Source organism: Nylanderia fulva, unplaced genomic scaffold (genome assembly GCF_048542155.1).
Source record: "Nylanderia fulva isolate GAGA-0341 unplaced genomic scaffold, ASM4854215v1 Scaffold645, whole genome shotgun sequence".
Taxonomy (NCBI): Eukaryota; Metazoa; Arthropoda; class Insecta; order Hymenoptera; family Formicidae; genus Nylanderia; species Nylanderia fulva.
In genome coordinates, this window is record NW_028190748.1 from 1 (window position 1) to 15,195 (window position 15,195).

The following is a 15,195-nucleotide window of genomic DNA, read 5'->3' on the forward strand; positions in this document are numbered from 1 at the left end:
TTTTGAAGAGTACTGAACACTAGTTTTCACACATGAATACACTGATTTATTTGTATAGTAGTACAGGATTCGAAACTAGAATTTAGAATTTAGACTTAGACTTCGAATTTAGATTTTAGAGTTAGGATATTATACTTAGAGTTAAAATTTTAGAATTAGAGTTAGAATTTGGACTTAGAGTTAGAATTTAGAAGTGCGACTGTACTGTTCGGTGTCGCGCGGAAAACTGACGAAATTCGGGACTGCTCTGAGGTCCTTCGTTTCAGCGGCTCGGGCCTGCGGCGGCCTGGAGAAGGGGAACTCTCCGGAGTAGGGGCTCTCACCGTGGTGGGAGACCCTTAGGCGCTACGAAGCGCCACGCTTAGTTTCTAGGCGGAGTTAAGCGTCATGGCCGGCTTTGGCGCGCTTTTCAAATAATGTTTGATAGTTTTAGGATTTATTCCTTATAGAATGAAAAAATTTACATACTTGGACATAGTAATAAAGCCGGACGTGACAGCCCATTCTTCAATTTCCCGATTTCACGCGACCTTTCGTCGTCACAACAGACGCTTCCGGTTACGCTATCGGAGGAGTCTTGAGCCAGGGGGAAATCGGCAAAGACCTACCCATTACTTATACATCTCGTCTTTTGAATAGCGCAGAAAAAAATTATTCAACAATCGAAAAGGAACTACTAGCTATCGTCTACTGCGTCAATTACTTTCGTCCTTATATATATGGACGAAAGTTTACACTAGTTACGGATCATAGACCGCTGGTGTGGATGCATTCCGTAACGGACCCCACCTCACGGCTCATCCGATGGCGCTTATAACTTGCAGAATACGAATATAGCGTAGTATATAAGCCGGGAAAAATTAACGATAACACCGATGCACTTTCCCGAAACCCAATCCAACTTGCTAACCTAAGCGTGGTAAAGCAAATCCTACCTCTTGAACAAATTCGAGAACTCTCCAGTTCCGAGGAATCGCTATTTAACTCAAAAAGAAGGCGATCCGTCGAAACACCGCAGCAAATCCGAAAATCGTCGCAGCAAACGGAAAGCGACGATACAGACGACCCACCAAACACGCGATCTTCTAACGAAACCGATATTAACAACGACGAACCCGGCGAAATAAGCGAGACTGAGAGCGACAACAGTTCCGATCCTAGCGACGACACCCCTATTTTCGATAATATAAATGATCGATTCGTGCAAAGAACTAAAATCGGACCGCAAGTTATATCGATCCCAGATAATTTCGTCACGCGTAAGGATAACCTAGTCGTTTTTGTCACACAACAAGGCATACCGATCGACCTTGGAGCTCGCATGCTCCAAGAGAACAAATCTTTGCCCATGATTAGAGGAGCAGCTCTAGCCAGGGCAAAGGTAAACCGCGACGGAAATCGTCAAATGATATCGTTAGTCGTCAAAGAACGCGAATCGGGAATTACCGAAAAAGAGATACTAAAAGAATCATTACAATCGCTGTTGGATGTCGTCAGAGAATTGGAACTGTCTTCTATCTCATTGACCAGAGGCGATATCGACAACGTCTCCTGGAACGCGGTACACTCTTTACTAACGCGCATTCTAAGCGAAATTAATGTAAAAATATTCATTTGTAATAACGAAATATCTATTCCCCAAAAAGCCGAGAGAGAAAACATTATCGCCGAAAATCATAATTCAGCGATCGGTGGCCATAAAGGCATTACAAAAACATACCAACGTATAAAGAAACGCTACCAATGGAACGGTATGAAAAACGACATTCAAATTTTTATAAAAAACTGTCGCCCTTGCCAATTGAAAAAATTAGTCCGCGTAAAGACCAGACAACCCATGGTTCTAACGGACACTCCTGGCACAGCCTTCGACAAAATTTCGATGGACATTATGGGACCGTTACCCGTCACACAAACTAATAACAAATATATACTCGGCTATGCACTCGGCTTTACTCTCAAGAAACATCTAAAAGATTCTAGAAGGTTCTAGAAAGACGGTTGAGAACCGTTACATTCCTGAAGCATGACGCAAAGCATGATGCAACGCTGAAACACGTTGCAACCTGCAAGGCCCGTTGCAAGCCGCGTAGCGATGAGTCATCAAAGAAGCACCGCTATCGCTACCAAGAAGAAGATAAGATAAGTCGGAGCGCATAGCCAACAAAGGCATACCGCTATCGCTACCGAGAATAGGATAAGGAAAATCGGAGCGCCCGGCGATGAGTCATCAAAGGAACGCCGCTATCGCTACCAAGAAGCCATTTCTCCGGGACTTAACCGTCGCAATCTCTACCAGGAACAGATTGTCTCCGGTACTTCCCCGGCATATCTCTCTTGCCATTGGCTAAGCCGCATCGCCCGATGGGAGGAGCGAGCCACATTTTACGGTATATAAACCCTGCGCCCGGCACGGAACGGCAGTGATCCGCCGAAAGTTGTTCCAGTCAATCAGCTCTAATCCAGCAATCAACCAGCAAGTACTACGGGGTCCTGAAGACAACGAGACTTAGCCGCCATTTTGGTGAGGCATAGCCGCCATTTCGGACCGAGGTACCGAGGCTCCTCAGATCTTCAGACTCAGAAGGAAGAACACAGTAGCGAAGTGTACCATAGCAAGGCACATAAGACATTGTCTAACCTTGTGAGTATTTAAGCCAGTTCACATATCCCTAAATAGTAAAGCGCGACGGACACTCATTATATTTAATCATTATATTTAATTATCCAATATTAACTCAATCTTACATTACATTCCAAACTCTGAATTTTGAACATAGACATAAGCCATATATTACTCTGCGTTTCCGATATTATTTCAATCTACGATTTGCATCTGCACACGTCTGCGTTACAATCGTCGATCTATTCAATATTCTATCCAATACTATTCAATACTATTTAATCAATTTCGCATACTTATTTGATCTATTATAATAAATATACTTATGTATTTTATTGTATTACTGCTTACTTATATATGTATGTAACCCTGTATCCTACCACATATTAGCGAATTGAATGCCGCTAATTCCTCTGTACACATTAGAAACTATATCCTGTCAGAAGGTACATTCGCAAGTCATCTCTGAGGTGCACGTTTAGTAAAGTGAACGTCGCATTAGCCTATTAAGACAAGGACCAGAGAACCCGGCCTAGCCGGATGAACACCTATCTCTCTATCGCTTTTACGTTTTTATTACCTTGCATTTTCCAATAGTTGCGAATACTTTACCACACCAACTGACAGTGATTTTGCATATTGATATTCGATTCATTCGACAAGTGTACACCACCCGACCCTATTTACAACCAATAGAAATATACTCTGTCATAAGGTACATTTGCAAGTCATCTCTGAGGTGCACGTTTAGTAAAGTGAACGTCGCATTAGCCTATTAAGACAAGGACCAGAGAACCCGGCCTAGCCGGATGAACACCTATCTCTCTATCGCTTTTACGCATTTATTACCTTGCATTTTCCAATAGTTGCGAATACTTTTGTTACGTCTCGTGGGGTCGCGGCTGCGAAAATTTGAATGCAGAGTTCGGCTTTTTCCACGAGACACGATCGCTATTACGGGTACGCGAATCTATGCGATTCTCCCCGGGGATACCCGCGATCTGAGGTTATTCGCGCTGGAACTGAGGTGATCGGATTATTGCGTGGGACCTACCTGTGACTCTACTGTAATAAAGATAGCTTCGTCGATTGCTCTATGCGAAACGGCGTTGGGGTTGCGTAAGTAATCTTCGTACGTAAACTGGCAAAGCTCGCACAAAGCACCGATTCGCGTGAGGGTAAGTCGGAAGTTGCAGACTCCGCAATTTATTCCGATAGGTGTTCCGCCTATGATTAGAGTATGCTTCCGAATCCTTGTCCAAAGTAATTTCGAGACTCTAGGTAAGGTGGAATAGCATGAAGTGCAGAGGGCTGCCTTAGTCTCAAAATGGATGTACCCAATACCAATTTGGCAATAGAATAAGGGTTCAAACGGTACAAAGAGATTAACTTCTGGAGAAGGGGTTATACCTCTAAGGGTGAGTGGGCACATTTGTGCTTGTTGCGTAATCGAATTGATAATGCGTCATTAGCTCGTAGATCTTTGGTGAACCCGGCAGCAATCGAGAAGTCAGTAGTCGTCGGTAAAACCGTCGGTAATTGCTCAGTAAAACACTGGTAAGGTGCCAGTAAGGTGTCGATAACCAATTGGTAAAAGAACGTACGTCGGTATATTGTTGGTAATGTCGGTATAAGAACGTATGTCGGTATATTGTCGGTAACGTCGGTAAAAGAACGTATGTCGGTATATCGTCGGTAATGTTGGTAAAAGAACTATTAAGATAAAGAGCGAGGGTCGTTCACTGGGATGTTGGGCGGCGGCAGGCGTCGTGGTCGGAAAGTTATTGGTATGCACCTCCACGGTAGGAGTTCGTCGTTGTTATTATTTTTAATGTTGAAAATGTTCTCGTATTCAGGATCGGCCTGATATTCCACTCCGAGGAATTGAGAATATTCCTCGGTCGCTGATTCGCGATAAAGTCGGTTTAGTTTTCGTAATTGATTCTTTCTTCCTGCGCGTCGGGTCTTAGGCATATTGAATTTGATGCATCCTCTGAATAATTACTCAAATAAGGAAGGTTGATATGCGGCGGACCTCACTATCAGTTCCTTATTTTGGCAATTGCTGAGAATGTTAATTCTAACTGTGATGAGCGGTGGTCCGCTCCAGACACAGTTTTGAATTGTTCTGAATTCAAACACCGTATGACAGATTTAAGCGCTATCGTGTTTTATCACGGGAGTGAAAGTTTTGAAAAGTACTGAACACTGGTTTTCACACATGAATACACTGGTTTATTCGTATAGTAGTACAGAATTCGAAACTAGAACTTAGTATTAGAATTTAGACTTAGACTTAGAATTTAGATTTTAGAGTTAGGATATTATACTTAGAGTTAGAATTTTTGAATTAGAGTTAGGATTTAGAATTTGGACTTAGAGTTAGAATTTTGAAGTGCGACTGTACTGTTCGGTGTCGCGCAGAGAACTGCCGAAATTCGGGACTGCTCTGAGGTCCTTCGTTTCGGCGGCTCGGGCTTGCGGCGGCTTGGAGAGAGGGAACTCTCCGGAGTAGGGGCTCTCACCGTGGTGGGAGATCCTTAGGTGCTACGAAGCGCCACGCTTAGTTTCTAGGCGGAGTTAAGCGTCATGGTCGGCTTTGGCGCGCTTTTCAAATAGCGTTTAAGGAACTTGGAGTAAACGAAAAAATTTATATGGCCGGACGTGACAGTACAATCGAAATACTGTAAAACTATTAACGCATATAATTTATTTTTCAAAGTATCGCATATCTTTCGAGTTGATTAAATTCAAACGGGAGAATACAATCGAAATATTGTAAAACTAGTACAATCGAAAAATTGTAAAACTAAACACGCGTATAATTCTTTATTCAAAGTTTCGCGCATTTTCTTTCGTAAAGATTAAGTTCCAAGCGAAGAAAAGAGTTAGTCACCCTTGCCTGAAATGGTGGTGCATTTGATTTAATATTTCGGAAAGATTAAATTCGGAACAAAATAACATAGTTAGACACCCTTGCCCTAAATGGTGGTGCATTAGGAAATCGTTTCGTGCGGAGATAAAAATCCGAAACGATCGTTTCCGTCGGTAGATTCGATTCGCGTAGGTTAAGTCCGAAACGAATTAGAAAAAATCAAATACCATAACTATAAACGGGTCATGAATAACACAGTGGTTCAAAACATATAATTTTCCTTTTACGTGAATCATAAGACGCTTGTCGATCAATTTTATGAATTCGCAAAAAGCAAACGGGTAAGCTCTGAAAATACGTGAAAGTTATGTAGCGACTGGGACGTACCGTAGCAAAGTAACGAACAAAGGAAACCGCGTTGTGCATGGAATATTTTGTGTCATATAAACACTTGCCAATGTTACGTCCAATAATTCATCCGGCAATAAATTACCTTTTGCACAAGACGGTCTTCTCTCGCGTCTACCTCGGCGGACGTTTAAAAAGCTGCTCTCTATTTGTTTTATGGGCAACCTGCTAGGCCGGCTATACCCAGGGAAGCCGAGAGCTTGAGATTCAGTTGAGAGTATCGGACAGAGAAGGAAACTGACGGGTCGGGTCGATAAATAAAGATATTTTACAAGTATAATGTCCTTTATTTATTTATAAAACCTTTACGCCGATATAAAGTTTATTGGTCCTGACGTGGTTCGTGGGGAACTTGAAATCGAGTTATAATATTACTAAGTTCCTCTTCCTGATTGTCAGGCTGATTAAGGTAAGTAAGGAAAGAAGCGAAGTTGTCCTGAGCTCCTTCGGGGATGAAATCGCGAGTATCGTTGATTGTGAAATTAGCGGTGTCCTCGTCAAAAATGTTGAGGTCTTGTTCGTTATGGGGTTGTAAAGAGGGGTTGTATGATGATGCGATATGTCGGCTTGGACCCGGAATATGGTATTCGGGATCGGGTAAGAAATTATGATTCGTATTTGATTCAGAGTATGACGGGTCCGGAAATTGTGGGTGAGAATAATCGATATCCTAAAAAAATCATAAAAATAAAAAGGTCAGGCCATGTTCAAAAGAAGGCACTCAAAAATTTAAACGATCTAATAATAAATTATCACGAAAAGTAACTGATATGTTATTCAAGGTGTCAGTTCAAAGTGAACATACGTAAAGTGTATATTATCTAAATTTAGTAATAATATATTACCATGAAAAGTAACTGTGATATTTTATTCAAGGTGCAAGTTCACATTGAATATACATACATATAAGTAAAACTGATTACAATTTGATTCTAGAAAATAAGTGCGATATGTTATTCTTAGTGCACAAAATATAATAGTCGTTTATAGAGATTTGATTTGAAATTCATACTAGCCCGTACAATGAAAAATAATTGCTCGTAATTTTAGAGTACCAATTTGTTAATGACTCAGAAAAATAACATGGCGGCCTGCTCTCAAAAAATTTTCGATGGGTAGAATAAATAATTGAAATAAGAGTTGTGAAAATTGTATAAATTAAAAACTTCCAATCTTTCTTTAGTAAAATTTCGAATTTTCGTATCAACTTCCGATTTGTGTTATACCGTATTTTCAGGGAGTAAGTTATTGATCAGAAAACTTTGCCTTGTTGCTCGAAACGGGTGTATATTAAGTAAAATTTATAAATGTACAGTTCTCAGGTCAACTACAATAAAGCTATACGCTTAAAAAGTTTACTGATTATTTGTCGTAATATACAATAAAAAATTACATATTAATTATTCAAGATACAAGTGAGATATAAATATCATTAAAATATACAAAAAAAATTTATCAATTTGACTCTGAAAAGTAAGTGACATGGTTCTCAAAGTGCAAGGTTTCATTTGACTTACAATTTTCTTCAGAAACACAGAAGAAAAAGGTATTTGTATATAGTTTTGTATATTCACTTCGTTGTGTGTAGAGCTTTTAAAAATACGTTGAATCCTTATTCTAATCTAATCTTCTTCTAATGTAATACTTTTCGTACTTCACAAATGTTGTAGTAATTATTCTGTAAGAACTTCGACATTATTTCTAAATGGACATCGAGAAACATCATAGTTTTTTGAGAACAGGCCGCCATGTTATTTTTCTGAGTCATTAACAAATTGGTACTCTGGAATTACGAGCAATTATTTTTCATTGTACGGGCTAGTATGAATTTCAAATCAAATCTCTATAAACGACTATTATATTTTGTGCACTAAGAATAACATATCGCACTTATTTTCTAGAATCAAATTGTAATCAGTTTTACTTATATGTATGTATATTCAATGTGAACTTGCACCTTGAATAAAATATCACAATTACTTTTCATGGTAATATATTATTACTAAATTTAGATAATATACACTTTACGTATGTTCACTTTGAACTGGCACCTTGAATAACATATCAGTTACTTTTCGTGATAATTTATTATTAGATCGTTTAAATTTTTGAGTGCCTTCTTTTGAACATGGCCTGACCTTTTCATTTTTATGATTTTTTTAGGATATCACTTACTTTTTAAAGTACAGATATATAGAGCAGCTTTCTATAATAGTAATTCATGTATAAATTAATAGTAATTCAAGTATCACAAATATATGTATTTTCGATTCTTATCACATAACTTTGAATAAGTAACAATTTATGCAATACAGTTCAAAATAATTGAAATATATGGTATATATGTACATATATAAAATATATAATTATATTATAGTATACATATATATTTTATTTAATCATATATGTAAATGTTTGTATAATTGTAATAACTTTTAACGATACATTGCACATTTATTTCAATTGCAACAGAATGAATTTATATTCTTGTATGAATATTGAAAATAAAGAATGGGCCCCTCCATCGCCCATTCTCGTGAGAACGCAACCATATATTTTTCTTCGTCTCTCCGATTTTAACACGACATACATATTTATGTCTGATAATTTTTTTCTTGATGATACTTTTTGAAATGTCATGAAGCCTAGGTCAAATTAGAAACTTTGTAACGATGCACCTTTCCCGACGCCACGGATCGGCTCGTCGGTGCCAGGATTCGGGAAGAGGGGAGACTCAGATTTACAATGACACACGGTTGCTCTGGTAAAAGTAGAGTTTATTTGGGGCCACCTTCCTGTGGTTCTCCCGTGATTCAAACCATTATACACAGCACAGTATAATCGGACGAAACGCGACCAGAGGATACAGACGCGTACACGACTTATTGCTAGGATTGACAGATAGAAATATTACGGACGAGACGCGACCAGATTATACGGACGCGGACACGACTTATTGCTAGGATCGACGGATAGAAATATTACGGACGAGACGCGACCAGATTATACGGACGCGGACACGACTTATTGCTAGAGTTTCCAACGCGGACATGCGTACGGGCGCCCTGAGAAGGGCGAGCTCCGTCGGGCGCCGGTGACTTTCAGGTAGGACCCGGTGACCGAGGACGCTCGGCCTGCTCGACGAGAACGCTCGTCAACCGGGGTGATTTACGGACAGGACCCGGTGACCGAGGACGCTCGGCCTGCACGACGAGAACGCTCGTCGGCCGGGGTGATTTACGGACAGGACCCGGTGACCGAGGACGCTCGGCCTGCACGACGAGAACGCTCGTCGGCCGGGGTGATTTACGGACAGGACCCGGTGACCGAGAACGCTCGGCCTGCACGACGAGAACGCTCGTCGGCCGGGGTGATCTACGGACAGGACCCGGTGACCGAGGACGCTCGGCCTGCACGACGAGAACGCTCGTCGGCCGGGGTGAGTCACGGACAGGACCCGGTGACCGAGAACGCTCGGCCTGCACAACGAGAACGCTCGTCGGCCGGGGTGATTTACGGACAGGACCCGGTGACCGAGGACGCTCGGCCTGCACGACGAGAACGCTCGTCGGCCGGGGTAAGTTACGGACAGGACCCGGTGACCGAGGACGCTCGGCCTGCACGACGAGAACGCTCGTCGGCCGGGGTGAGTTACGGACAGGACCCGGTGACCGAGAACGCTCGGCCTGCACGACGAGAACGCTCGTCGGCCGGGGTGATTTGGAGTGTGGGAGTTGAGGAGTGATCCCTGAGTACGCTCGAGGGACCAGGACGGGACTGGTCACGAAGTCTCGGCTGCGCCGCTCTTTATACCCGTCGGCCACCCCACTCTAAGACTAGCTTGGAGGGGGTCGAGTGACGGGTGGGGGCGAAAAGGCGGATTTCCAACGTATTCGTGTGGTGGCCCCGAAAGGGGCCGTTTACACGAGCGCGGGCGACTAGTGACGGCTAATCGGGTCGTCACATCACCCTCCTTTTCTAGGGGGGGGTGGCTATTCGACGGATCGTTCGTGGTCTTCCTCGTCGGTCGAATCTGATGATCCACCGGCCCGTCGGGGTGCGTACCTTATACCGCCGTGAGATGGTGGCGGCGTGGTACGGTATGTCGACGGTTTGGCCATCCCCCAGAGTGACCTGGATGGGTCGTGGCGGTCCCGGGAGTGGTGCTGGCGCTGGTGGGGCCTGGCCGGTTGGAGGTCGGCGTGGTGCCGGTTGGGGTGGCTCCCTGGCTGGTGGCGCGACAAGGGATCGCACCTGTTGGCCTGTGTTGGCGCGATGCGCTGGCTGGTCCGCTTCGTCAGGCGTCGCTGACTGGCGCGTGGTGGCTGGCGGTGCGACAGCGGATGGCGTGTGTCGGCGGGTGCCGGTTGAGGGAACCGATCGGTTCGCGGATGGTCGAGCGGGCTGGCGTGCGCTGGCCGGTGTCGTCGTGGGCCTGGTGACGCCGGCGACGGTGGAGGCCGGGGAGTCGGAGAGGACCGGTGGCGTCGATGCCGGGTGTTCACCGGGATAGGTCGGCGTCTGCCCGGGGGAGGCGGAGGTGCTTCCAAAAGCACCAAGTTCCGACGTCGCTGCTCGGCGTCGGACCGCTGGATGCGGGTCCCTATTCCCGGTACTGGCCGGGTGGTTTGCCCGGAAACGGGCAGATTTCGTCCGGAAACGGACGGATTTTTTTTTGAGTGCTGGTTTGCTTCGTCGTTTGGTGTTTCCATCGTGACGGGATGAGTTCCGACCCAAGGGTGCCCGTTCTTTATACCCCTCGGTGGTCTGGACGCGGACCATGAAGAGTGCCGTTCCCGGTGCGGGACCGGGTGGCAAAGCGCGGACCATGAAGAGTGCCGCTCTCGGTTCGGGACCGGGTGGCAAAGCGCGGACCATGAAGAATGTCGTTCCCGGTATTCGGCCAAAGATTTTCGACAAGACGCGGACCATGGAGAGTGCCGCTCCCGGTGCGGGACCGGGTGGCAAAGCGCGGACCATGAAGAGTGCCGCTCTCGGTTCGGGACCGGGTGGCAAAGCGCGGACCATGAAGAATGTCGTTCCCGGTATTCGGCCAAAGATTTTCGACAAGACGCGGACCATGAAGAGTGCCGCTCCACGTATTTTGATTCGAAACCGCAAACATGCCTAACGGTTGACCGGCGGCGTTAATCGGCGCGCGTTGCTCGGGTATCGGACTAGGGTTCGGTCGCAGGACGCGGTTCGGAGGCGGATTTCAAGTCCCTCACGTGGACGTGCCGATGCCATCGACCTCGGTCGTCCTTCAGGTCCACGATGACGGGGGAGATGATGCGTCTGATCGTCAACGGGCCACCAAATCTTGGTGCTAGTTTGGCATTAAAGCCGCGCTCTTTGTTCGATAACGGGTGCTCCTTTTTCCATACTCGGTCTCCAACTTGTGGACGCCAGTCGCGTCGACGTAAATCGTAGTTTCGCTGTTGATGTTGGAAGGCGCGGGCCAGGTTGATTCTGACAATTTCGTAGGCGTCTTCGAGTCGACGTCGAACTGTTTCAGGAGCGTTGCTGGTCGTTGCCGGGCGGCGGTCGTCGGGATGCGGTGATTGTAACTCCCGGCCGTACATCAGAAAGGCCGGGGTGTATCCCGTGGATTCTTGTCGTGCGGTATTGAAAGCGAACTGGAGCTGGGGAATGTGTTCATCCCAACGGCGATGTCGGCCTTCCACATATTGCGCCACCATGGTCTTTATGGTGCGGTTGGCTCGCTCGACCGGGTTGCACTGCGGTGCGTAGGCGGGGGCGGTTCTATGCTTGATCCCGAAGGATCGTAGTAATCCCTCGAGCTGGTGCGATCTCAACTGAGTCCCGTTATCAGAGACGATGGTGTCCGGGCAGCCGTGACGATATATAATACGTCCAGCTACTTCTCGTGTGACGTTGGCGGCGGTGGCTTGGCGGAGCGGCGTCATCTCTATCCATTTGGAGAATCGATCCTGCATGGTCAGCAGCCAGGTATGGCCACTGGTCGATCGTGGCAATGGTCCGACCAGATCAATGGAGACCTGTTGCCACGGGTGCGTGACGTTGGTGGCTCGAAGTTTCCCGGCCGGCAAGGTTTGTGCGGCCTTGTGGGTGGCGCAGTTTCGGCAGTCACGGACGTATCGAGTGACGTCGCGGAACATTCCTGGCCAATAATATAAGCGCGCTACTCGTGCGATGGTCTTCGCAATGCCAAAGTGTCCGGCGGTCGGGTCGTCATGCAGTCGGTGCAGTATTTCCGCGCGCTGGGGTTTCGGGACGCACTGTTTCCATTGCTCCTCGCTTGGCGAGTCGTGGAAGTTGAGATCATGCAGGATGTGTCGATGCAACTGTCGGTTCTGGATGCGGTAGTCCGCATGTTCGGCCGGGTGTTGTTGTACCTGGTGATAAAGGCGGCGGTACCATTGACAGTCTGGAGCGGCTTGTATGACACAGGCCTCGGGTTGACGAGAGAGAGCGTCGGCCACGATGTTCAGTTTTCCTTTACGATACCGGATGTCATAGTCGTACTGCTGAAGCTCGAATACCCATCTCCCTAGGCGACCGGTGGGAGCTTCCAGTCTCTGCAGCCATCGAAGCGACTGGTGATCGGTGACAACCGTGAAGTGATAACCCTCCAGATAGTCGCGCATTCGACGGATTCCCCACACTACCGCCAGACATTCTAGCTCTGTAGCGCTGTAGTTCCTTTCTGCGCTATTTAGTGTACGGCTGGCGTAGGCAATGACGCGTTCGCCTTCGGATAGTTCTTGGGTGAGCACGGCACCTAGCCCACACGTGCTGGCGTCGGTCTGGAGGGTGAATGGTCGGCTGAAATCGGGACAAGCAAGAACTGGTGCGGTGGTGAGCGCCCGCTTCAGCTCGTCGAAAGCCTTTTCTTCTTCTTGTCCCCACGCAAAACGTGCTCTTTTTTGGGTCAAGCGTGTCAACGGTGCGGCGGTGGTGGAGAAGTCTGGTACAAAACGGCGGTACCAGGAGGCGACGCCGAGGAATTGGCGCACTTGACGTACGGTTGTCGGGGTCGTCCACGCGGCTACCGCGCTGACCTTGTCTGGGTCAGTTCGAATGCCGTCTTTGTCCACTATATGCCCCAAATATTTGAGACGGCTGCAACAGAAGTGGCACTTTTGTGGGTTAAGGCGGAGGCGCGCTTGTCTCAACCGTCTGAAGACCTCGGCCAAATGTTCCATATGGGTCTCCAGTGACGAGCTGACTACGATGATGTCGTCGAGGTAGACCAATACGTGTGGCTCGAGTTCCGGGCCAAGGACACTATCCAGCAACCGCTGGAACGTGGCCGGTGCCGAATGTAACCCAAAAGGCATGACTTTAAATTGGTAGAGTCCTCGCCCAGGAATTGTAAAGGCGGTGGCTGGACGGCTGACCGGATCTAGTGGCACCTGCCAATATCCGTCCTTTAAGTCTAGTGTTGAAAGGTACTGGGCCCCTCGGAGCTTATCGAGGGTAGCGAGGATGTGCGGCAGTGGGTAGGCATCTTTGTCGGAGGCTTGATTCAACTTGCGGAAATCGATACAAAATCGGTGTCCTCCATCCTTCTTCTTGACGAGGACTACGGGGGAACTCCAGGCGCTGTTGGACGGTTCGATCACTCCGGCTTCCAACATTTTATTCACCTCGCTATCAATGACGGCCTGCATGGCCGGATTACGGGGTCGGTATCTCTGCTTTATTGGGGCTCCAGGCCGCAATCTGATCTGGTGTTTGGTGCGATCGGTGGGCCCCTGCACGGACTCAAATAACCGGAGTTCGGTATCCAAGAACTGCCGGAAACGCTGGTCTTCCTCTGGTGAGCGTGGGGAGATTCCGGCGGACAGTTTGCCGTAGACAGACGCCACCTGGGCCGGAGCCGTCCTCCCTGGTCGGTTGGATGGGGGAGGCGGCAGCGTAATGCGTAACCGAGCCCATAGGTCGACTCCGATTAGTACCTCGCTGCTGAGGTTATCCAGGACCTGGAAGCGGTGGCGGACAGAGCGAGGACCGACTCGGATGGCGAAGCGGATCGAACCGGAGGTGGGTGCCTTGGAGCCGTCGGCTAAGTTGACCGGTTCTTCGGACGGCTGGATCTGGAGGCCGCGATCAGACAAGCGTTTGGCCATGGCAGCGTTTACAAACGACACTTCGGATCCGGAATCGAGAAGTGCCCAGGTGTTGAATCGGTGAATCTGGACTGGTAAATGCGGCCGCGGTGTGTACTCTATCTGGACGCGGGTCGGACGATGGCCGCCTCGTTTCCGACCCGCCGGTCGTTTTCCGTCGGAGGGTGGCAGTCTCGCGTTAGGACGCCATCCTTCCCGCACTGCGAGCAGAACTTCCGTGCTGGGCGGCGACAGTCGAGTCGTGTGTGTCCTCGCTGTTTGCATCGCCAACAGCAACTCGCACGGTCATAGGTAGTGGCGGCAAGATTCGCCTCGGTGGACCGTAATGTTTCGCGGCGTTGTTCTTGGCGACGCCGGTGGATTTCCTCCCACTCGGCGGCACGACTGCATAGCGCGGAAACGGAGTGCAGTTCGTCCAATCGAACGTATAGCTGGAGTTCCGGGTCGGCGTTTTCGTATAATTGCTCGAGCCGTTCCTGGCTAGTGTAGCCGCCAGCCCGACGCATCATTGTCTGTACGGCGGTAGCGTATCGCGTAAACGCCTCTCCTGGCTTCTGTCGCCGGCCTTGTATTTCCCGTCGTAATTGTCGTTTGTACCCGGGTGATAGATACTGGGCCAAGAAATCCTTTCGGAACCCGGCCCATGTGGACCACTGTTCTCTGGTGTTTCGCCACCACAGAAGGGCGTCGCCCTTTAACAGTTCGGACAGACCGGTGAGAAGATTGTGGTCTTCCAGACCATAGGCCACACTGAGTTCCTCCAGATGCTCGAGGAAAGCAAGGGGGTCCTTACCATCAAAATGGCATCCCCATTTGCGTATCTGGTTGAGGGCCTTAGCCGGGTCGGCTTCTGGTGGTTCGGGGGTTCCGCGTGCACTCCGGTAACGTTCTTCGCGGCTAAGCGGTGCGTGGAGCGTTTCGGCCGCTCCGGTGTTTGGCTGATTGGCCATTACGTGGTCTCTTATGCGGCGGCGGAGGTCGATTAATCTCCCTTCTGAGTCTAGATCGCGGGTGGCGAGGTATCGGACGGCTTCCTCTTTATCTAGGCGGTAGATCCACCCAAGCATGTGGATTGCAAACCGGAGTCTCAGACGGTCGAGTCAGGTCCCTGTTCGGGCGCCTTGTAACGATGCACCTTTCCCGACGCCACGGATCGGCTCGTCGGTGCCAGGATT